Raw genomic sequence first — 13,439 nt, forward strand, 5'->3', positions numbered from 1 at the left:
ATGGGTGACAGAATTCCTATCTGTCAACCTCCTTATAATACCTGTCCTCTTTCTTAAAAGTTAGGGCTTTTTATCGTTTAGTCCACCTCAGAAATCCTAGTTCAACTGTATAATTCAGGGTAGGTGTAGCTCAAAATTGATGCCAATTCACAAGTGGGTATGGAAATTAAATGTGGAGCTGTTTATAAATTTGAATTGTTGTAAGTCTACAATTCAAATCAAAATTCTGAAGGGGAGTGCAGTCTAAAAATCCCTAAAATTCTGAAGCGTGGTCTTCACAACGTTAACGTGGATTCGGTTAACCTTTAACTTCCTTCCACTTAATATCACAAATCTAAAAATATTTACTTTTTGTTCCATTCTTAATAATAAAAGAAAGGAAAAAAAATTATAAAGCTCATTAAAACCTAAAATTACTAGGTTTTAATTTCTAGTAAAATCAAAACCTAAAAGCTTGATGATATTCAATTTCAGTCCTAAAGTTTGACGCCCTTTGATTAAAAAAAATAAATGAATAAATAAAAACGGGGTAGAAAAAATCCCAAATCCAATTAACCACTAGCACTTTGTCAACAGAATTAACCATTTTTTCCCTACCTCATGTGCTAACAATTCAAACATAACAAAAAATAAAAAAAGAATCATGAGGCCCAAAACCACTTTATATCATTAAAATTAATCATAAATTGCTAATTCTATAACTCATCCACAATCAACATCAGTTACTTGTTTATGTTTAATTAATTAATTAATAAGTAATAACAAAAGCTACGTGTAGTTAATGACAGAGTGGTGAGACTCATGACAGAGAAAATCAGAAAAGTAGTTCTACCATTTAGTGATAATCCATGACAGATAAAACCGAGAGGGGGAGTGCGGAACTATAACATAAAGTAATAAACAGAATTAGTATTGTAATATTCTGATTACATATATACTAATTGCAAATAGGGCGGGTTCGGGGTGGGTTTGGTATTCCCCATTTTCGTTCCCGTCCCCGATCCTTGTGGGGGACAAAAGTTGTGACCTCAATCTCTAAATTTTCTTTAGTTAATAATATTTTTTAAAAAATAATTTATTTAAATTAAATAAAAAAATTTAAAATAAAAATAATGTTTTAAATATGTTTTGATATATACTAATAATATAAATAATATTATATATATTTAATATAAATAATATTTACTATATATAATTGGATCGGATTGGGTGGAGACCTCAATTCCCATCCCCAATTCCAATCCTGATTAGGGATCACTATTAATTCACGTCTCCGTCTTTGTCCCATCAAAGCAGTTCTCATCCTCGGTTCCATCGGGTTGGAGAAGTCGAGTCTTTGTCGGGAATGGAAAAAATTGCCATCCCTATATATGCAAATACCAAAAATCTCTAATAATATAAATAAAGAGAAAACGGGAGAAAGAACTCACTTTTACAGATTTATTTTTGTATCTTCTCCATGAGGTGTATGGGCCCGAACAAAGATGTAAGATGAGAGAGAGAAAGAATAGAAGAAAGGACAGTAAAATTTTCTGATTTGGTTAGGTTTGTAGGTTTTTTCCTTTTTTTTTTTTATTATTAGGAATGGAATAAAAGGTAAATATTTTTAGATATAGGATATTAGATTAAGTGGGAGGACGTTAATGGTTAACGGATTCCATGTTGACGTTACCGAGACCACGCTCAATGCTAAATGTAATTTAACTTTTAAATGTTTTAAGAAAGAGGACAGATGTCACAAGGAGGTTGACAGGCAAGAAGAATTCCTATCATTAGTGGGTAGGGCTGTTCATAACAATACCCAAACCGATCAAATCGATCAATCCAGTCTGGTCCAACCTGAGTTGGCCGGTTTTTTTTCATCGTTGATTGGTTTCGAGTTATAAAAAAACATAAACCGATGGTTTGATTCAGTTTTGGTTTTTATGTGTGGAAACCAAAACCGAACCGACCTAGATATTATGCTATATATATATATATATATCAACTTTATTCAGAAATATACATATTATATATAAAATTTCTGATATATAAAATATCAGTTTTAATCCATCAAATCATTTTTAATTTCCAGGCATCCAGCCTTTTCTTTCTTAGACTTGAATCCTTTACCGTTCACGTCAAGAGAATCATTCACAAAACCGACCCAAACCGATTCAAACCGACCAGGTCGGTTTCGGTTTCATTTCTAGGTAAACTGACCAAGTTGGGTCAGTTGGAAAAACGCTAGTAAATCGACCCAACCCAACCCGTGAACAACCCTATAAGTGGGCAGCCAAAGTTTTCCCTTCAGAAAATGACCTCTTATTTGGTACCATTATTTCATAAAAAAACGTTGTTTCAGACCATGCCTTGGAAATCAGGAAAGTGTAGTATGAAGCAACGTCAAATTTGATGTTTTCTAAAAAAACAGCTCATTGTTTCCGGTGCTGCAATGATGTGGCATCATCTTGGATGTTAGATAATATGACCAATGTTGAAAACGGTTCTACAGCATTGGTACCAACAAAATTAGTGTTGTTTTTCCAGAAAGCAGCCTATGTGGCAACATCGCTTCCAAACAAAAAATAAGCACCATTTTCTCACACATGCCCAACATCGTGAGCTCAGGTTCGGGTGAACTTAGCTTGGTTGGTTTTGGGTAAATCGTAGTTAGCCGCCTTGTACTTAGAAGGGGTAATCCTTAGCTCCTTGAACTTTTTTTTTTTTTTTCTTGTGACCAAAACAATCCTATATTTGCCCCCAGACAACCCAAACTCTCAATTCCAACAATTTACCCTTGACATGTTAATGAGGTTTGATTATGAAAGTAAAATCAAGGTTCAAAATATTGATATAGGTTGATACGTCGATAGAGGCATATCAGGTTGTATGGAGGCTTGCTTCTCCATTTTTGTAGATTTTTTTTTTTTTTCAATCTAGTTCAGAAGGGTCAATTTAAGGCCTATCTACCCCATGAACCATGTCTGACCTAAAACACCCATTGTAGGAATGTATCAAGAAGCCCCTAATATGATACGTATCCGCCAATACAGTTTGATACGTGCTGAAACTCTGAACCTTGAGTAAAATTACTTAATTGCTCATTTTAAGATTCAAGGGTTAAATAATGGAAAAACTTATGGCCAATCAACCAACCAGTATGAGAGTAGAGGTGACTAGTCAGGTGGTATTAATAAAAAATTACCCGAGGCATGCTTTGAACCAACTGGTCACCTCTACCTCAACTAGTTAGGGTGGAGGATCTTAAATGAGGAGGACAACCTAGGTGAAAGTTATCAAAAGAACTCGAAAACTTTCAATAATGTTTCAACTCCCATTCCAATTATTTTGGAATGGGCTCTCGATATGTTTTTGGAGTTTCTTGATGGGAGCAAAGATAAAGACAGTGCCTGAATTGACAAAGTGTGGAAACCAATTATTTGGAGTGCTCCAAAATTTGGCACTATTAAAATAGATTTTGATGCCTCTCGTAATAGTGATGAAAAATGTTTTGTGGCTAGTATGGTTCGTGACCATCTTGATCAGGTGCTAGCGGTTAAAGCATATAAACTTGGCACATGTACCATCAACCAACTGGAAGCATGGGCTGCATGGGAAACCCATATTCAAGTTCAAGTGAAACTACAAGGAGTATCCTATTATAATCGAGGGTGATTCATTATTAGTTGTCTCATGCCTCAACAATAAGGCCGAAGTTCCTTGGAATTTGAAAGGTGTCATCTCTTACTGCTCGAGGAAGAGAGTTTTGTTCATAGGAGATCTTCGGTACCAACATTTTTTCTGAGAAGCTAAGTAGGTGGTAGATTGGCTTGCTCATGATGAGGCATGAATGAAGCAAACTTTGTTGAAAGAAAGTTGAGAGAAACACATGAGAAATAAAATTTTAGAAAAAATAAGTTGAAAGGAAAGATGATCTCATAATATGACTTTAGGATACTTTGTGATTTTATAAAAATGCTTAATAGAATCTCTCTTTGGTTGGTGGCGTAGAGCGGAGGATATTAAAATTCACTTCACCATCACCAACAACTGTTTCTGGGTTAATAAGGTATACCAAGACAACTTTCAAGTTTCAATCCGGGAAAATTAGTGGAGGAAGTGGCATGGGCTTTGACAAAGTATCTTAGCATGAATTCACAAATGGAGCCAAGGGATAGCAATGAGCGATGCTCGTTTGGTTGTATAATCAGAGATTATGCAAGTTGTGCTCTAGTTAGGGGTGTCAATGGATTTGGTCCAATCTAATTCAGTCCAATATGAGTTCATTATAAATAGATTAGGTCAAATCCAATTGCAATGAATATTTTGGACCAGTCCAATTCAATGTATGGATCATTTAATCTGTTTAAATTCGTTTTAATTTAGATAGATTTCAACTCAAACCCAGTCTATTAACATTTATATTCTTATATTATTATTATTATCAATGGATCAGATATTGGTTTAATCCAACCCAATCCAATATAAATTATTACAGACAAACTAAGTTCAATCCAATTTAATAAATATTTTGGACTGAATTGGTCCAATCCAACGTCTTATTGGTCCATCCAATCCATCCAAATTGATTTTAAATTGGATAGGGTCTAGTCCAAAACCACTCCATTGCTCCCCTAGCCCTTGGAAGTGGTCTGCGATTGTTCATGAGTGTTATTATACTTGGAGAGAGGATAATCAAGCAGCAGATTGGCTATACTAGATAGGTTAGGTCTTCTAGGTAGTTTTGACTTTTCCTCTGTTACCCCTTGGGATCTTAGGTTCATTTGTATAATTGATAGTTGGGATAGAGCCCTTCTTCATTAGGTTGTCACTCTTGTTTTTTCATTAAAAAAGTTTAATGATGAGGGCAAAAAGTTCTGGAATTAAAAATTTTTAAGGGGTCTTTGCTACAAAACAAAGTTTGAGGGGTTTAATGTGATTCCTCCCCTAATTAAATATTGGGTGGCTCTATAATTTTATAAACTACCTTTATTGTTTAATTAATTGACTAAATGTCTCATACTGTTTGAAAATTGATTAATACTACCCCTTTTATTTCAAACAATTGATTAACTCTACCCTTTCCATTGACGTCCTTAATATTCCGTCAAAATTCATTGTCACTTGAAATACATATTTTTTAAAACCCAATGTTACCGTTCACCTCCCTCCCCCCTCTCTCTCTCTCCTACCCCCCCCGTAACCACTACCATTGGATGTTGTCAATGAAACATCTTACACTACAAAAGTTTGTACAGTTTACAGTTTGATCATCAGCTCTGATTGCAGAATGCCCACGTGGACGGCATTGGATCGGAAATCAGAAATAATAGTAGAGAACAAATTAGGTATCAATCGTGGAATTGATATCAGACCAATCGCTTAATCGAACAAAAAAAAGACGTAGAAAATCCGTCCGGATTGATCACCGCACTGAGAACAAGACACGTTAATGGCACTGCAACGAAGAGAATCATACCCGTCAGTATCCAGCGACCGAGAGAGCCGGAATCCGGTAACATTTTGGATGGGTTTCCAACAGTAGAGCGGTTCTCTACAGTGAGATGTCTTCTGTAATGAGGAAAAAATGGAAGAAATCACGAGACAAACATTTATTATGAGGGCTTTGGATTAAAAACCTAGAAAAAAAGCAGAGACGACAAAAGAGATGAGAACGAATAAAGCCTAGAGCTGACAGTCTGACATTGGTCTTTATGAAAGAGGTTTCTTTTCTGAGCGTAGGGTGTCCACAGTTTTCAGTTCATTTCATTTTTAAGAGATGCAAGAAAAGGAACAGTTAACGGAGGAGATTTGTTGCCGAGCATTATATGAAGAGTGTTGCCACAGTTCTGATTAATTCTGCAGAAGCCGAATTATTTTGAGGTTTGTTTATTTTGAGGTTTCGTTGGGTTTCAAAGGTTAGGGTTTTGATGAATCAACGTTTCTTTTCTTTTTTCTTAGTTTTATTTTGAAAATTTGAAAAAGAATAAAGAGTACAATTGTCTTTTTGTATTTCTGTTAAGGGTGCTAATGGTAAGGAAGTATGAGTCAATCGTATAGCCTTAGTCAAACAGTAGGTATAACTAATCAATTAGCTAAACCATAAGGGTTTGTTTAATAAAATTACCCTTAAAATAATGTAAGATATTGCTTAAGATAAATAACAAAATAATCTTTTGGTATAACAATAACGGTACATCTAGTCAATTAACTAAATCATAAGAGTAATTTAAGAAATTTACCCCTAAAATAATGTAAGATATTGTTTAAGATAAATAATAAAATAATCTTTTGGTATTTTCGTTTAGTTTATTAGTGAATAGAATATTACATTTTTGTCGATAAATATACAATAGTTGTTAAACAAATAGTTTGTATTCAAATAATTTATATGGTTTTTTAATGGAACATTACTGAATGAACTTGGTGAGATTGAGCCATTGAGATGTTCTTGTTGAAAGAAATGTGTGCAAATGTTTTTTGGGGTGTTTCTTTCTTTTTCTTCTTTGCTTAAGGCCACGATGGGGTAACCCATCCCCATCCCCGTAATCAAGGATCAAAATTTTATCACATACTGGCCGATACATATCGTATCAGAGACTTCTTGATACACTCTTATAGGAGGTGTTTTGGATCAATGAGTGGTTCAGAGGGTAGACCGGCCTTAAACCGGCCCCTCTGAACCAATTTAAAAAAAATAGAAAAAAGCATAGAAAACAATACTGATACAGACTGATACGCCCTACCGGCGTATCGTCCTGTATCGATATTTTGAACCTTGCCGTAAACACAACAAGCGATTTGATCCCATCCTAGCAATTGAGTCATCATCAGTTGGGTTTCCGGGTGTTTCCATTTATTTACAAAATTATAAGCTCTGATTGTTTTGCGGTGCAAATCTAAATTGGATGTTTGATTTAGATTTGCATGTGTTTGTTTTTTAACTATAATTTGCACTCTAAATAATTACAAATTTTCACTTCTTGTCTTGTACTCCTATTTGTACTCATTACCGGTGCAAATCTTGCACTTCTAAACTGATACAAAATTTACATTGCCTTTTACCTTCATTTTCTCTCATATAAAGTGGAGACCAGCACCTTTTTTTGGACAGATGAAGGAAAAAGAAATCACATTATTTTGCTTTCTATTTTACTCCTAAACAAACAACCTTCCTTCTATTTTCATTTTCTCTCATGTAAAGTGGGTCTCACAGAATTATACTTTCATACATTTGCCCATAAGCTTGCACTGCAAACAAACAGGACTGTATCTGCAATGAAAGGATAGATTTTGCAATCAAGTCTGAAGTGATGAATTTGCTTCCAAAAATATGCAGATGAGACATATGTTTCAGTTTGAAAGGAGTACAAATACAAATATTTATAGTGCAAATATATTTTAAAATGGTATAAAATACAAGGTTTTGCACTTTACATATTTGTATTTGTATTCCTTCCAAACTGAGCCAAAAACTTTTTTTCCCCTCTTTCTCAAAGTTGCAACTCTCTGATTCGAACCCTTGTTGTCAGTTCTCACACTTGACGGCCTGAGATTTTTACACCAAGTGACGGACTCTGAAATGCAATATGGCCATGTGCAAATAACCAGTCTGTGCAACTCTTGGGTTTCTTTGCCCTACAGATAAGAGTGAGACTTGTGAAAATACAATTTCAATTTTGTCTTGGATTGGGCCCATGAAGAAGATTCTTGGATTGGGCCCTACATATGAGAGTGAAGCTTTCTTCTGTTCATTTTGGGTTGGGCCCCATGAGGAAGATTTTGTTTGGATGCAATTTAAGAAAAAAAATCTTGGATTCAAGGCTCTCCTTGTGCCTTCGGTATTTTCAATCATAGAGCTTTATTCACACCAAGCTCACAGTTACATTCTACTATGTATTAAAAATATTTCATCATGAATAATAATATACAAGTAGGAGAAATGTTCCCGATGTACAAATAAAACATAACTGTAAATTCTGTAAGGTTGGTGTAAGAAGCAAATCCGAACTCTGAATAAGGGAATTCTAACTCTATTGCACCTATTGGATCCAGAGAATGCACATATATGTATATACTCAGCATTAAATCAATGTTTCAAACTTGAACTAGTTAGATGGTTGAATCGGTGAACCAGTAATTCAGAAAGCTTTTTGGGTTGCCTTGGTTAGTTTATGGGTTGAATGATCTAATCGACAATCTAGTAAATTTGTGATTCAGTGAGCTGTTCAGTTTTTTTTGTTGGTTCTATTTTATCAATATTGTGTAAAAAGAAGTTTTCCTAAATGGAAACCGATTAAAGATGAAGATTAGGAAAACACCCAGTTTCGAAATAAAGAGAGATCAACTTTATTTAATGATCTATGTTTTGCTTTTTATTTCTTTGGGCTCTGTTTGGGAAGAGTGTAACTACAAATATGTAGAGTGCGTTATAGTCTTGCCAAACGATTTTTAGTTGTGATAGGTATAAGTATTAATCCGGAGATTGAAGGGTTGACCTTTTTAACATTGATCAATTTCGAGTACAAATCTTGAATGCAAACATGTCAGGAAATTCTTTATTTGCTTTCATTTTCAAGATTTAAATGCACTATTACCAAATATTAGCAGAGCTGAACCAGAGTACAAATATGCACTGAAATGCTGGTTATATGCATTCTGGTTCACTTTTGCAGATGTTTTGAAAAGAATGCATTTGTGTATTGAAGATGACAGCAAATAAAAATTTTCAAGACATTATTGCATTCAAAATGAGAACGAAGTGGTATTAAAAAAAGAGGATTTTAACCTTAGAATTCATTCATCTTTCTATCCATCACAACAAAAATTATTTGACAAGAGTCCCAAATTATCATTGCAAAGCTAAATTAACTTTCCATTTTTATCGACCAAATATATTTGATGCAGCGTAATCCAGCTGCTCCCTGCTGGAGATGATCTGGTTGCTAGCAACGACGAGAACTGGGTAACCTATAAGAGAGGAGTCAGAGATCTCGGGGAGGCTTATCTAGCGGGGACATTCCGATGGCTAAGTTAGCACTCAGTAGTAGAGAGTTTGAAGATGATAACAATGAGTTAGAGAGCTAGAGAACAAAGATTACACACACGAAAAACATACCTTTGTCCCTGGGGGGTGAAGTCCTTATATACTGGGGTCCTTGTGGGTTGGTAGAGCAGTTCCTGGATCCTCGCTGTGATGGTATCCGCTTGTGTGTTAGGTGGGTAAAATGCCACCAACTGGTAAGATTACCCTCTCCCGTCTGAACCGGAGAGTGGGTGAGCTAATATAGCCGTTGCGAGGTACGATCCCATAAGATGCGGAACGTGGTGGTGAGATCCTCGGGGTTGTCATGCGGTGATCGGTCTGAACGGGAGGTGAGTTGTCTGTAAGGTACCGGGTTTCCTAGTGGCCAGCTGTCTGGTAGCATGCTGCCTGAGCTCGTGCTCTTTAGATCTGACCTGATATGAGTATCGAATTGCCTTGGGACCAAGGTGGTCCTGGTGTGACCTTGCACCGAGGTATGCTTGTCTCAAGGCGGACTTGACCGAGGTGGTTCATCTGTTCGGGTTTGATCTGTAGCGGGCTTGATATCGTTATCCTGGTCGCGATCTGGTACTGAGACGATCTTAGTTCAGGGTATCCATAGTTCGGGGTATCAGGGTATCCGAGGTCGCTTTGTAGCGAACTGATCATGCTGAACTGTCACTTGTGTCAAGTCACGTCCACTTGCTGATCTGATCATGTTGAGTTGTCACTTATGCCGAGTCACATCCACGTGTCTCCTTGTTACGAGGTCGGGCCAAATTCCTCTTCATCAATATTTATATTTGCACTCATCCCAAATGGACTAGTCTCAAACATCACATCTTATCTACTATTCCAACCATCTATTGTATTACTTTTTTGAGCTCAATTTAGTTCCTTCTGTGAAAGCAAACGTCTCCCTGGCTTTTAGTTGAGTACCCAATTGTCCAATTTGCACCCATTTGTGTTAATTTGGGTGGAACTCCCATTTGAGGTGGGTCTTGTGCATAGGGGTGTTAATTGGATTGCATTTGGTCCAATCCAGTTCCATTATAAATAGAACTCATCCAATGAATATTTTGGACCATTTTAGACTGGTCCAATTCAATGCCTGGACCGTTCAATCTGTTCAAATTCATTTTAATTTATATTGGTTCCAACTCAAACTTGGTCTATTGACACTTGTATTTTTATCTTTTATCAATGGAGCCCGAAATTGGCTCAATCCAACCCAATCCAATATAAATTCATTACGGGTGGAACAGGTCCAATCCAATCCAATAAATACTTTGGACCATTAAGTCTGGATTGATCCAATTCAGTATGTCATGTTGATCTGCTCAATCTGTCCAAATTGATTTTGATTTGGATGGAATCGAACCCAAAATGAGTTCATTGACACCCCCTACTTGTACATGCCTTTTAATTTCACCAAAAATTCAAAAACTCTATGAAATTGCAATTTAAATCTGTTTAATTCAAAGAAAACAAAATCAATTTATTACAATTTAAACTTGGGTTTAAAATATAATTAATATATTATATATTTTGGACATATTTTGAAGAATTTTAGGCTGTGTTTGACTTGAAGGAAAAGGTAGAAAACCATACTAGATATGATACAATAAAACTGGAAACTTAAGCTATATAAGTGAGCATATAGAATAGAATTAATAATAATGAAAATACTATATCTTCTCATTCCTGGGTTGAGTATATATTAAATTTTGAAAGGCCCAGACTAAAGCCTAGGCCCGATTGAGTGGAGAATGTTGCCAATCGGATACCCATTTGCACCCCTATTTGAAAGGGTACAAGAAAGAAAGGCAGAAAAAAAAATGTATCTTACAATTTTGCAAAGAGCAACAAAACATCCTGTTAGTTAGGGTGGCACAAACAATGTCAAAAAATTAAAGAATAAAAAAAGACAGAGATGTCAATGGGTCGGATCTGGTTTGGGAGAGGATATATTAGCGCGAAACCGATTATTAACCGGTTTCACATGATAGATCCAGAATAGTCTCATTTATTAATCAGGACAATCGGGTTTGACCCGATTACACTTAAAATTTGTAATAAATCATGGTAATGATGTTTAAAAAACCTTATTTTTTATAACATAACTATAACAAAAATGATTATGTTGATAAAACAAGACCCAAATAATCTTATATATAATTTATTAAATTTATTTTTTGGGGCATAAAATATAATAAAAATTACAATAAAATCAAGAGACATTTATATATTGTTAATTATATAATCAATTTAGGTCTGAATTGGTTTGGAACAGCAAAAACGGACTCAATCCAATTATTAATCGGGATTTGGATCCACAAAACTAGAATTGATATCACCAGTTCAGTCAGTTTGGTTCCATCAGATTGACCCGATCCATTAAAGAACAAAAAGGAGATAAGTGCCTAAAATAAGAAATTCCAAATTGGCATACTATTATTATTTTGAGGTTGTTTATAATTAAAACAGACATAACTTAAAAATGCATGTGTATGAGATTGTTAGGTCAGTTATCCGTTAACTTCGATGGTTGAATAGTTGAACCAAATAACAGTTTTTTGGCCATTTTTTTATTTTTTTAAGTCAGAATGGACCATCCGTTCGAACAGGATGATCAGGCCATTCGACCCTACCCAATCCGGTTTTAAAATCTTTGATATAATCCCGTCAAAACAACTCGACTCTTGAGCCAAAAGTGCCACTTTGACAGAGTTTGTATTGGATATGGGCCACTAGACGTGTAGTGCGGTCTAATTGTATTGCAGATAAAAACTAATTTGGGTGTTTGATTCAGAATTGCATGTGTTTGTTTTTAACTATGATGTCCCCTCCAATTGATTTTAAATTTTCACTTGTCTTATTTATACTCATTGGTAGTGCTGATCTTGCATTGCAAAACTGATACAAAATCTCCATTACCTTCCTTCTACTTTAATTTCCTCTCAAATAAACAACCTTCCTTCTTTGAGATTGGCTTCAGTCAGTGCAAAACACTGTTCAAAAATATCTCCCTATCTATGTACTTTGTTTCATGGAGAAATATTCTCAATGCAAGGCCATAAAGGCTGTTCAAACGGGCCTTGCAATAACTGAAGCTGAATTCTCATTTTACCTTCATTTTCTCTCATGTAAAGTGGGGTTCACATCATTATACTTTCATACATTCACCCCATAAGTTTGCACTTAAGGTTATGCTTGGAAACGGATGCAAATGGAGTGTAAATCCTGGTTCAGGGTAAATTTGCACTCTGATTCACTTTTGCCCGTGTTTGACAATACTACATTTATGCATTGACAAATGACAGACCAATGCATATTTACATTGACAATAAGATGTAAAAATACATCAATAAAAAAGAAAGCAAATTTGCATTCAACTGGGCTTTTGATAAAAAATAAATAAAAGCATATGCTTTATTGGAAATCATGTTTGCATCCATTACAACTAAAAGTCTATTTAGTAAGAAGGTAGATTTGTCAGTGCAAAACTAACCCAATTTTGTAATTTATATGAACCGTTTTGCATTATATATATTTGTATTCACACTTATTTACACCATTTCCAAATGCAGCCTGAGGCTCAATTTGGTTGTAGTATAAATAAATCCACACTGATGCAAAACTATGATGGTGCAAATAATTTGGGTACAACTTTTGATTTATTCTTGTTTCAATTTTACCTTACTCTGTTTGATTGCAATACAAATAAAGTAAGATATGATCAGAACAAAATGAAGTAAAACCCACAACAAAATTAAACCTGAACTTGCATTCCCATGCATTTGTACTACTGCAACAAAATACAGCCTTAAGGCTCAGTTTGAAAAGAGTACAAATATAAATATATACGGTACAAATATATATAAAATACAAGTTTTTACAGTACTTTACATATTTGTATATGTACTCCTTCGGTCCTTCCAAACTGAGCCTAAAGAAAGAATAGATTTCGCAATCATGTCTACGTAAAGTGGGGTTCTCAGTATCAATTGTGTTGGCATATTTATAATTTTCACTAAAAAAAAAAAGCATCCACTTTATTTAGCCAAACAATTTGATTTATTGTCCACATTTTTCAAAAAGTATTTTTAGTGTTTTTTAGAGAACAATTCAGTAGTCCTAGTACTACCCAAGATCATTTGAATTATTTGAACGTTTAATTCCGAATATTATTGCAATACTTTTCTATTTATATAATAAATGACATTTCTAAATTGGCTAAATAATTAAGCATTAAATTTGTTAAAATGTTCATAAATAATCCAATTGGTTAAACTTGTGTTTGGTATCAATACCATTGCCATTTTAGGTTCAAACCTTCAGTATTTCATGGATGTCTTTTGACATGAAACTTGTTTGATTGGTACTTAGATGTTGAACAAGTGGTTTGAGCAATATTGTATTTGGTATTGGT

This window comes from Nelumbo lutea, chromosome 3, assembly GCF_056320005.1.
Source record: "Nelumbo lutea isolate HS-2025 chromosome 3, American lotus-T2T, whole genome shotgun sequence".
Classification (NCBI taxonomy): Eukaryota; Viridiplantae; Streptophyta; class Magnoliopsida; order Proteales; family Nelumbonaceae; genus Nelumbo; species Nelumbo lutea.